At 44.2% G+C, this 9,532-nt stretch overlaps 1 long non-coding RNA gene across 1 annotated transcript in view; it reads left to right on the top strand.

Moving 5' to 3' along the window:
- Window positions 1–988: 988 nt before the first annotated feature.
- LOC102379846 overlaps window positions 989–9,532 on the top strand; it is a 14,519-nt gene continuing 5,975 nt past the window's right edge. Inside the window, exons 1-2 of the long non-coding RNA XR_324249.1 lie at window positions 989–1,088; window positions 1,310–1,398. This is a non-coding gene — a long non-coding RNA (uncharacterized LOC102379846). The remainder of the gene's footprint in view (window positions 1,089–1,309; window positions 1,399–9,532) is intronic.

The following is a 9,532-nucleotide window of genomic DNA, read 5'->3' as shown; positions in this document are numbered from 1 at the left end:
CCTGCTGCTACTGCTGCCACCAGTTGCAGGGGCTGTGTGCGGGGGGTTTGGGGGGGGGGGGGGGTCCCCACACTCCCCCACCCTCCCTCACACCCCACCGATGCCACACACCCACACCCTATCTCCACACACCCCCACCTGTATACCTTCCCTGCATACCCTATTGCCCCCACACACATGCAACCATAGCCCTACCGCACCCCACACACAGCATAAAAGAGTAAGACTTTATTTTTTAGTTACTATTCAAACACTTCTATATACAATATGCAAACACAAATCATGACAATTTTTTTTTAATAAAGTTTAGATTAAAATATGTTATAGTAGGTGTTTGGCTTTTAGTATATGATTTGTTGGTTTTTTCTGGTTCCAAGATGGCAACCCTCCCCTCCCAAAAGGAGTACTTCTAGCAGGACAAGGGGAGGGACTTCTGGTGGCAAAGGTTAGGGATGAGGGTCGGGACTTCTGGTCCCAAGCTGGTGACCAAGGGTGGACATCTCCCAAGGGGTGGGCCTACCCTAGTGGCCCTCAACAGCTCACCAACTCATTAAATGGCCCTCCAGTCAAAATAATAGCCCATCCCTGACCTATGGTCTGAAAGCATACAAATTCTCACCTTGCAATGACTTCCTTCCGTACTTCCCTACTCATCCTTCTCCAGTCCTCTTCCCCCCCCCCCCCCCCCAAAAAAAAATATTAAAAAGAAGGCATTCTTGAGAGACTGGGGTTTGACTAATGATGTACAAAAAAAAAATAGAAATCTCATTTTGGAGGGCATTTTAGGTAATGCTGTATGTTCAAAAAGGGGTCTTGATTTTGCTTTCAGCCATGCTGATGGAAATGCAGAGGAACTGGGCTATTAAAAGTTAGTTGCATCTTAACAATCTGGTGGTCACCTCTTCCCCCCCCACCTCTAGTGTTTCAGAAGTCAGTGAGCAAGGGTTGAAGTCCGGAGGCCAGATTTTATATGCGTGGTGCAGCACCAGTGGCATGCTCGCTACAGAGTGTATGCTGCAGCAAACTGGAGGAGTACCTGTATGGAAGACAGCCTAGAGACACCCTGAGGAGTCAGTTTTAGGGGGGAGGTGAGTAGCAGAGCACCAGTGGGGTGCTCGCCACTTCAGGGCTATCACAGACTCTGGGGGAGCCTGTTTTTCTGAGCATCAGGGAAAAGCCTTCCCTAGTAAACATTGTAAGGGGGAAGGTGGGTGTCAGAACACCTTAAAGTGCTCTGCAACTTCAAGATCTGGATCAGGCAGCAGGCAGATGTAGCCCAGTCCTGACAAATAGTCATCTTAATTCCTAGACCAGCAGGGCTGGAGGCCGCATTTGGCTGCCAGACTTCATGGAAGTAACATCTCCTGGAGAAGTGGCTGCTCCGAGTACAACTACAAGGTAAGGGCAGGAGCTTAAGGGGATGGCTTGGAGGCTCCTGGTCCTGAGCATGATATAAAACTGCAGCCTGTTGGGATAGGGAGGCCTGGTAGTCTTCCCTGTGGTGGGGCAGGGCCAGGAAATGCCAGGTTCAAGGACCATCCTGGTGAAAAGTGGGGTGGAGCACCTTAATAACCCCTGCCCCCACCACCTGGTGGGTTACATGATACAATTAGAGATGGAGTAGTGGGGCCAGGGATGTACATAGGGGACACCTGAGCCCATTAGGGGGTGCAGGACTGAGCCTGAAAGGGTGGAAGCCCCCATGAGAGGAGTAGTTAGAGCTGTGAGAGGGCACCAGCAGTTCAGGCCCTAATGAGAGGGAGCAAGTTGTGGCACCTGAGTCTGCGGGGAGTGTTCAACCCCAGACCCTAGAGTCTGGGGTGGAGTAGAGAGTGGCAGTGGTGAAACCCAGTGAGTGAGGGGCATGATATGGGGCCCTGAGGGCTGGGGCTTGAGTGGGGGCTCTTCTAGCATGGGGGCCTGAGTTAGGTCCAGGTAAGCCTTTGGGTGCCTGAGGCTACAGGTGGGCTGGAGGCCAATTGGAGGGCAGCAGAAGAGGAGCTGTGAGGAGAACAAGTGGTGAGCCATCAATTCCTTGATGGAGAGCAGCAGGGGAAGCTACCCAGCTACAAGACCAGGGGCAGAGTTAGCACAGCATTTTATGAACCGCCCAGTGCTCACTCAGATGAGGATAGTAGGAGATGCCCAAAAGCCTGCATGCTTGCTGGCTGGGGAGCAAAGCATAGCAAGCCTGAGGACCCTCCAGTACACGTGAGGCCCAGGAAGGGCGGGATGAAAGAGCCTGAGTGAGAGGCCTCTGTGAGAGGGAGGCGATATGAGTGTGGCCCCAGCAGGGCAGAGCGAAAGAGACTCAATATTGTTCACAGGTAAGAATTCTGAATATAGGGCCGACTTGTCTCAGGACAAGGATGCTTAGATATTGGGTTGATGGGGGCAGAAAGCAGCCTGGATACATAGGTGGAAGTTGAAGAGCCACAAAAGCTTAAGAGCTTCAGTGTGGCTCTGGCTCACATTGTGCTGTTGCTGATGACTGGTGGAAATCTAAACTAATGCTATTGCAATCTGAGTCACACCCTTGTAAAGGGGACCAGAATTTGCCATGCTGTGCCAGGAGTTCTACCTCCAAGGCCAGAGCTGCCTTTATTTATGGCACTAGTTTGCAGCATCAGCATTTTGCTCCCTCTGAGGATGTCAGTTGGAAAAAACCCTGCTCTATGGCCAACAGATCCAAGTATCTGTCTAGTCTCTCTTGCACATCCACATCCACATCCACATGCTTTTGCAGAGCTGAGCTCAGAACCCTAGTCCTTCAGCTCAGCGTACTTACCCTCTATGCAAGCTCTATCAACCAACTGTAGCAGGCCGACCATTTTTTTTACTATTTGACCCAGCCACTCGAGGGAGATGATGCAAAAAGGTACACTGAGATCAGTGAAAAGACAGTCGATTGGAGTGGGGGGGGGGGGGGGGGTGTATTCAGCCACTAAAGTAGCACTTAGATTCTGAGTATTGAGGGGCTGCAGTTTTGTTCAACACATCTCTACCCATTTGTGTGCTGGTAGAAAGCCAACAAAAAAAACTGGACCTTATAATGTATCTCAACTTGTGCAGTTACAATGATGGTTGTGCTATTTCCTCTCCTATTCTGATTATTATGAATAGCAACGCGTGGTCCCCAGTGGATAAAAGCCTCTAATTCTATTTTATCCAATTCATAGAGCAATCTCCGTGAGCTTGCAGTTGAATTCCTTCCTTGTATTATTTAGTGGCAGCTATACAGTATGTATTATTACATATGGCATGAAGGACTTTATTATAAATATTTAGTATTCCTTTAATCTGCTTGTTCTTATATCATGTTCTCCATATAATCCCCTACTCCATCACGTACTATTTAACAGTTCTTTTTCTGTCAGTCTCTTACACATGTAAGCAAACACAGGCATACATCCTGGAAACAGCTCTTCCATTCATTCTTTTTTCCCCCTATTCCAGAGTTAAACTTTCTAGTATTTATTTTTTGTAATTTCTCTTTTAAAAAGAGAAATGTTTGTTGATGAGGTGAAATATATGCATGGCATTGAATTGCATTAGATGCGAATATTTTGGTGCATTGTCAAATCTAAGAGAAGCCCAAAGAAGGTAGCATAGGGAGTGTCTACACAGGATGTTTACTATACAGTAGGCTAGTTAGCTGTGCAGTAAACATCGCACGTCTACATGTGCACCCCTATTAGGCTGGAGTAAATTAATTAACTCTGCAGCATGGTAGTACTTATAAACGTAAGTACTATCCTGCTGTGGGTTTTTGTTTTTTTTTTTTTGTTCATAGCAACACACATGTAGATGCTGCCCCAGCTGCCTGGGACACAAGGGTGCTTCAGTGCAGGGGGTCCCTGCCAGCTAGCTCCACACTGTAGCACCCTCTTGCCCCAGCCAGCCCCTCCGCAGCACACTGAGCTGGGGGTGAGCAGCCCTGGGCTGGCAGGCTGCCCCACAGGCTCCCTGCCAGCCAAGGCTGCTCTGACCTAGCTCAACATGCTGTGGTCTTGGGCACACATTCAAATAGTGCACATGGGAGCGATAAACTCTGGAGCAATAAGCTCCAGTGTTTATTCATGTGCATTAATTACATGTGCAGATGCGCCCACAGAGTGGGACATCAGGCAGTGAACTGAAATGGTTAACATTTTTGACTCTGCTGCTGCTAACTTGTCTGACCTTGGGAAAATCACTTAGTCTCTCTGTATTTCTAATAGTACCATTAACCTTTACCTGTGTAGACGATCAGATTTTTCATGGCAGGGATTTCCTCTTATTATGTGATTGTACAATGCTTAGCATGTTAGAACAGGAAGGTGTCTCTAGAATTAAAATAACAGCAATATATTGCTGGATGAAGTGGCTTCTATGTGCTGCCAGATGAAACATAAAATTCTGTTACCCACATTGCAACTTCACCATGAGTCTGGGCCAAAAAACTCTATTGTTGTCCAAAGAACTATGCAAACTTTGGTCTGACCCAAGAAGTCAGGATCTTCATTTTATCCCTCATCAGTAGCCAGCTACTCCTAATAGCATTCCACAGACCCCGCTAAGAGCAGAACATCAGACCAAAGAAGGCCACCCATTGAGTCCCCTGTGCCTCTTTCTCCAGCATCTGCCAAGACTGGTTTTCTACTCTCTTGCATATTTTGCACTCTCTTCCTCATGCGCAAGGAAAATGCTATACAAGGAGCAGGAATAGCAGGGGTAAAAACAGAAGTTGCATTCAAGGCATTTCTGACTGATCTGAATCAAAGCTTGGGAGCAAGTGATAGCCCTTTTCACATATACCTTGTCCCTGGAATTAACCTTGTCCCTTGTCCCTGGCAATTAACTTGAATTAGCTTAAATTGTCCTGGATAAAAAGTATAATCTCAGATACCTTAAAGATACTTAAAGGCTAGGGACAGAATTTATACACAAACTGGTATAAGCGATAAGAAACCACTACACATCTGTAACGCAACAAAAGTTTAGTGCACATAAACCACTTTCAAAATGGCTGAAACTGTTTTAAGATAAATTTGCATGGAAGCAGTATCACACTTAACTGATTTAGGTTAAATCAGTTTATTGAGCTGCTGTCCTAGACCACCTCCAGATTCAAGTTAACTCAGTCCCCCAGGATCTCAGGATGCTTTGCACCCCCCTCCACCCGCAAACCACCCCTCACCGGGTGTGTGGGCTAGACTTGGCCCAAAGTGTCTGCTTCAGCTGAGCAGAGGGCTAGTTTAGCACTCCCCAGCTTCTGCCCTGGGCCACTGCAGGCATGTGACTGCATTTCCAGAATCAAAATAAATGTCTGTTCACTTGCTTATCAATTCAATCTACGCAGTTTAAACTAACCTGCAAAGATTGAATAGATTCAGCCTCAGGCTTTTTGACTGTCTGTGCTGTCTGGAACAATGGGTTCGTAAGTCTTTATGGTTCTCAGGATAAAAGTCTTTGTCCCAGGAGAGATCTAACATCTGTTTTTACCCTAGAATATAAGGATTTTCATTTTTTTTTTTTTTTTCTTGGATGTCTCCTGTCCAAACACTGAATAAGATTAGTTTGGTATAGCTACAATTTAGGATTATTAGGCAGGAAGGAACAGTGCATGTGAGCCATCTAGGTGACATGATAATGAAGGGACACATCTAAGAACTTAAGTAGAATAGAGGGATGTGCGTCTCTAATGATACAGTGCTGCAGTAACTGCAAGTGAGTTGCTCACACTGTAAATCTTCATTCATTAAAATGAGCTAATTTTACAACCTTACTAATCAAATAATGTCAGTGTTTCTTACAGTGGGCAATAATGCTAAACCACAGTTGACATGAAAGGGGTTCTGATCATCTGTTAATTGTATAGCAGTCCTGTTTTGCAAAGTTTCCCAAATTCATGTGATGTGGCATGAAACACTAACCTCCTTAAATAACACTTGGTTCACCTCAGTAGTATCTATTATAGTATATGGGATTTTAATTGCTTTATTATAAAAGAAAGCAATATTCACCCTTTTATGAATTTTGATTTAATGACTTTAGCACATTCATTATTAGTTCATTATGGTTCTGTGGAATTGAGGCCTCCTGAGTTAAAAGGATGTCCCCACACTAATCTGGCCTCAATTAAAATGTAATCATATTGTGGTTAATCTCAAGGACTTGCTCTGTATGCATGTGTGTCAGTGGGTATGGGGGTGTGTAAGAAGAAAAAAAGAGTGGGTGAACAGACTATGGGAGGAAAGCAAAAGGATAGCAAGGAAAAATGAATGACAAAGTGACAAGGAAAGTGTAGCTGTATTGTCAGGACTCTGTTTAAACAGCCTTAGTTGAGTTCTCAGTGCTTCTCCAGTCAGCTTGAAACTGTATTGGCAACCTTCACAATCACCCTAACATCCTCTACATCACAGTAAAGGCTCCTCGAAATCAATAATGCCTTATAGTAGGGACCCCTCCTATTGAGGCTAATGAGACTAGTCTCATGCTTAAAGTAAGGCTCTTTACTGGGTAAGGGCCTCATGTATGTATGTTGGTTGGTGTCATGCCATGGCTTGGCTGGGGAATAATCATGCAAGCACCTGGGCTGGTCCCTCCCTAATTCACCTGCCACATCTTGATGGTACTTCAAAAAAGGGGGGGGTTCAATGGTGTATGTGATGAGCCCCTGTAGGGGTGCTCATGATACTGCCACCACTGACTCAGGGCTCCGCCTCCCCTACACCCCATCCACTCACCAACCATGGATGTTGGCACTTCAGTGTTGGGGGGGTGATACCTAGGGCTTTTCTTGTTTGATGATGACTGAACATTAATCTGGCTCCTGGACAGACAGTACCTCAAGAAAGCCCTATATTTCCTGTCATTGCTCTTTTGCATTTTACTACCGGGTAATGTGGTAATGTTTTGTTTTTCTTCTTAAGTGTAAAAAAAAAAAAAAAAAAAAAAAGCCAACAGTTGGGATGATTTAAAAGCTGGGGAGGAATTCTGTTCATAAAGTCTGTGTTAAAATATTCCTCCACTGCCATTTTGCCAGGCTAAACAATGTGAGAGCCTAGCAAAATGGTCGCTTCAGACAGTAACGGTTTAGGGATTACTTCTCACCTTCATCCTTTCATTCTGTGGCTTCCCTAGATCTTCCTTTATCTTCTAAAGCTCACTGAAAGGGTCCCAAGCACTCCTCTACCACCTTTCATGTTTCAAGATGCCTTCAAGCTTAGATCTTTGGTATAAATAACAGTAGCACTGTTAGTGGAGCTGAAGTACTTTGTAATTATTATAGAAGCTTATTGAAAGGTTTCAGGCTACATTTTCGTATTCAGCTTCTCAGAGCCTGACCAAGGAGCCCTGTGAGCCCTGGAGCCAAGGAAGAGGTATAGGAAATAGATTTCTGAAAGTTGTGCAGTATTTTTTTGTACATGCAAAGGGTTAGGATGATATTTCATGGAAGATGTAAACTGATGTAACTCCACCAAATGCAGTCAGTAACTTGATTTCAAGGCAACTATGCTCAGCTGAGGTCCTGACTTCAAAATTATAAAAGAATGAATAGTAAAAAAAATAAAATAAAATAAAATAATACTCCAAGCTCCTAGGAGACAAAGACCCAGTTAAATTTTAATGTCGTTGATGGTAAAACATCCCCCAAACTGTTTGAACAGCAGCTATTCTTACAGCACAATGAACGAGAATTCTGTTTCTGTTAGAGCGAAATGTAAATGAAGTATTAAAGGTCAATAATCCCAGCAAACCCAGGCAGATTTTGTGCCATATTGTTTAATTATTATGAAAGATAATTGCTGTTAGGGAACAACAGTAGCTCCAGTTATGTCAATATTTCAGAACGCGTTTATAGATTACAGGAAATCCTTGTCAAGTGCTGTATTTCATAGAGTAACAAAAGCTGTTTTGGAAAATGATATTTTTATGTTGCTGACGTATGTGCAAAATTTTACACCATCTTTTCAGGCTGCAGTGGTCTCTTCATCAGTTTACAGCTGTGCTTTTTTCATTCCCCAAATTTCATAAGTCTCTTTAAATCACTATTATATGTTGTTTGAGGATCAAAGGCTAGGCCAGAGCCATCAAGTTGGCCAAATGAAACTCCATTCAGAGCAGTATTAAATCTAAACTCCTAGTGTACCCTAAGCTAACCCATCACATGTACAAGTATGATATGAACAGTTATATCTTGCACTGATGCCGTTTAAGATTGGATCTTGCAAGGGACTGAATATTTGGAACGTAGTGAATTCCTGCACAGGAAATGTTAACACTGGCAGGACTGGTCACACAGCAAGCTGGGGATATTTGTTCATTACCTTTTAAATACTTACATATTTATGAGAGAAAAGATAGCTGTGACATCCTTTTAGGGATGCTAGTAGCAAAAGGTTGTAACCTTGGGACTGATTCTGTACCCACTCGCTTTCAGCCCCGCCATGCAAATTTTGCTTCGGGCAAAAAACCAAAAACAAAACTACAGAAAAAGGTGCGGAAAGTACTGCATGAAGTAAAATCTACTCATTTCCCGGAGTGATGTAGCAACTTTGTGTTTCAAGTTGCTGGCAATTTTTCCTTTAATCAACTCAGCCCAGCTCTTCTGAAGCAGAATTCAATCCACCTACATATAAAACATATGCCCAATGTTTTCCAGTAGCTGTAGTATCAGTCCCTCCAACCCCCATACTGATCAACAGAACCCTGCTATGAGGTTGGGTTTTTTTTATTTGAAATTATTTAGGGGCTGGTTTAAAAGGACACAGGTCAGTGTAGAGATCTCTTGGAACCTCTTCACTATGATTGCTTCAAGAACGAGTCATTCATTAGTCTTACTTTTCACATAAGAGTGTTTCTCCCCTGATTGGACAGCTTCCTAGATCAGTTTTTGTGATGCATGTTCAAACACTCCTCAAAGGAGTTTTAGTTTGCTGTGCCCCAAGTCATTTAAGACGCAATTACGTCACCGAATTTCCTACAGCAGCTGTAATTAATGCACAGCATGCTGCCGACGTGTGCAAACACCATTAAAGCAGTGCAAAAGCATTTAGCCCACTTTAAAGTGTCATGCACACACACCTTTCGTTTCGTCTACACACAGCCCAGGAGTGGAGTCACTGGAGTTACATTGCTCTTGATTCTGGACTGTGGCTAACCCTGTTTTTTGTCAGAAAAAGTCTAGCCCTGGGGGATTAGAGTGAGGATGCATGAATTTGTAGTCAGGTGGCAGAGAATAGGTTGAATACAGCCCTTCCTATCTCCACCCAGCTCAAGCTGGGAATATAAGGGAAGGTGGCCCTGGGCTGCTTATGCCAGGGATTTTCCTGCCCAGGTGGGCCAGCAGATTCAGCATGAGCAGATGCATCAGAACCTGAGTGATCATTAAAATGAGATAGAAATGAATATCTCCTCTTGAGTTTTGATGTGTAGGTGTCTGTATGTACGGTGGATACAAAACGAAATACCCTGTTCGAATAGTTCAATGCAGCAAGTAGAGAAAGGCACCAGTGAGAAATGAACACTATCAACCACTATTCCTGCT

The sequence above is a fragment of the Alligator sinensis genome, unplaced genomic scaffold (assembly GCF_000455745.1).
Source record: "Alligator sinensis unplaced genomic scaffold, ASM45574v1 scaffold1291_1, whole genome shotgun sequence".
Classification (NCBI taxonomy): Eukaryota; Metazoa; Chordata; order Crocodylia; family Alligatoridae; genus Alligator; species Alligator sinensis.
Note: the sequence above shows the minus strand (reverse complement) of the source record. Positions and strands in the feature narration are given on the sequence as shown.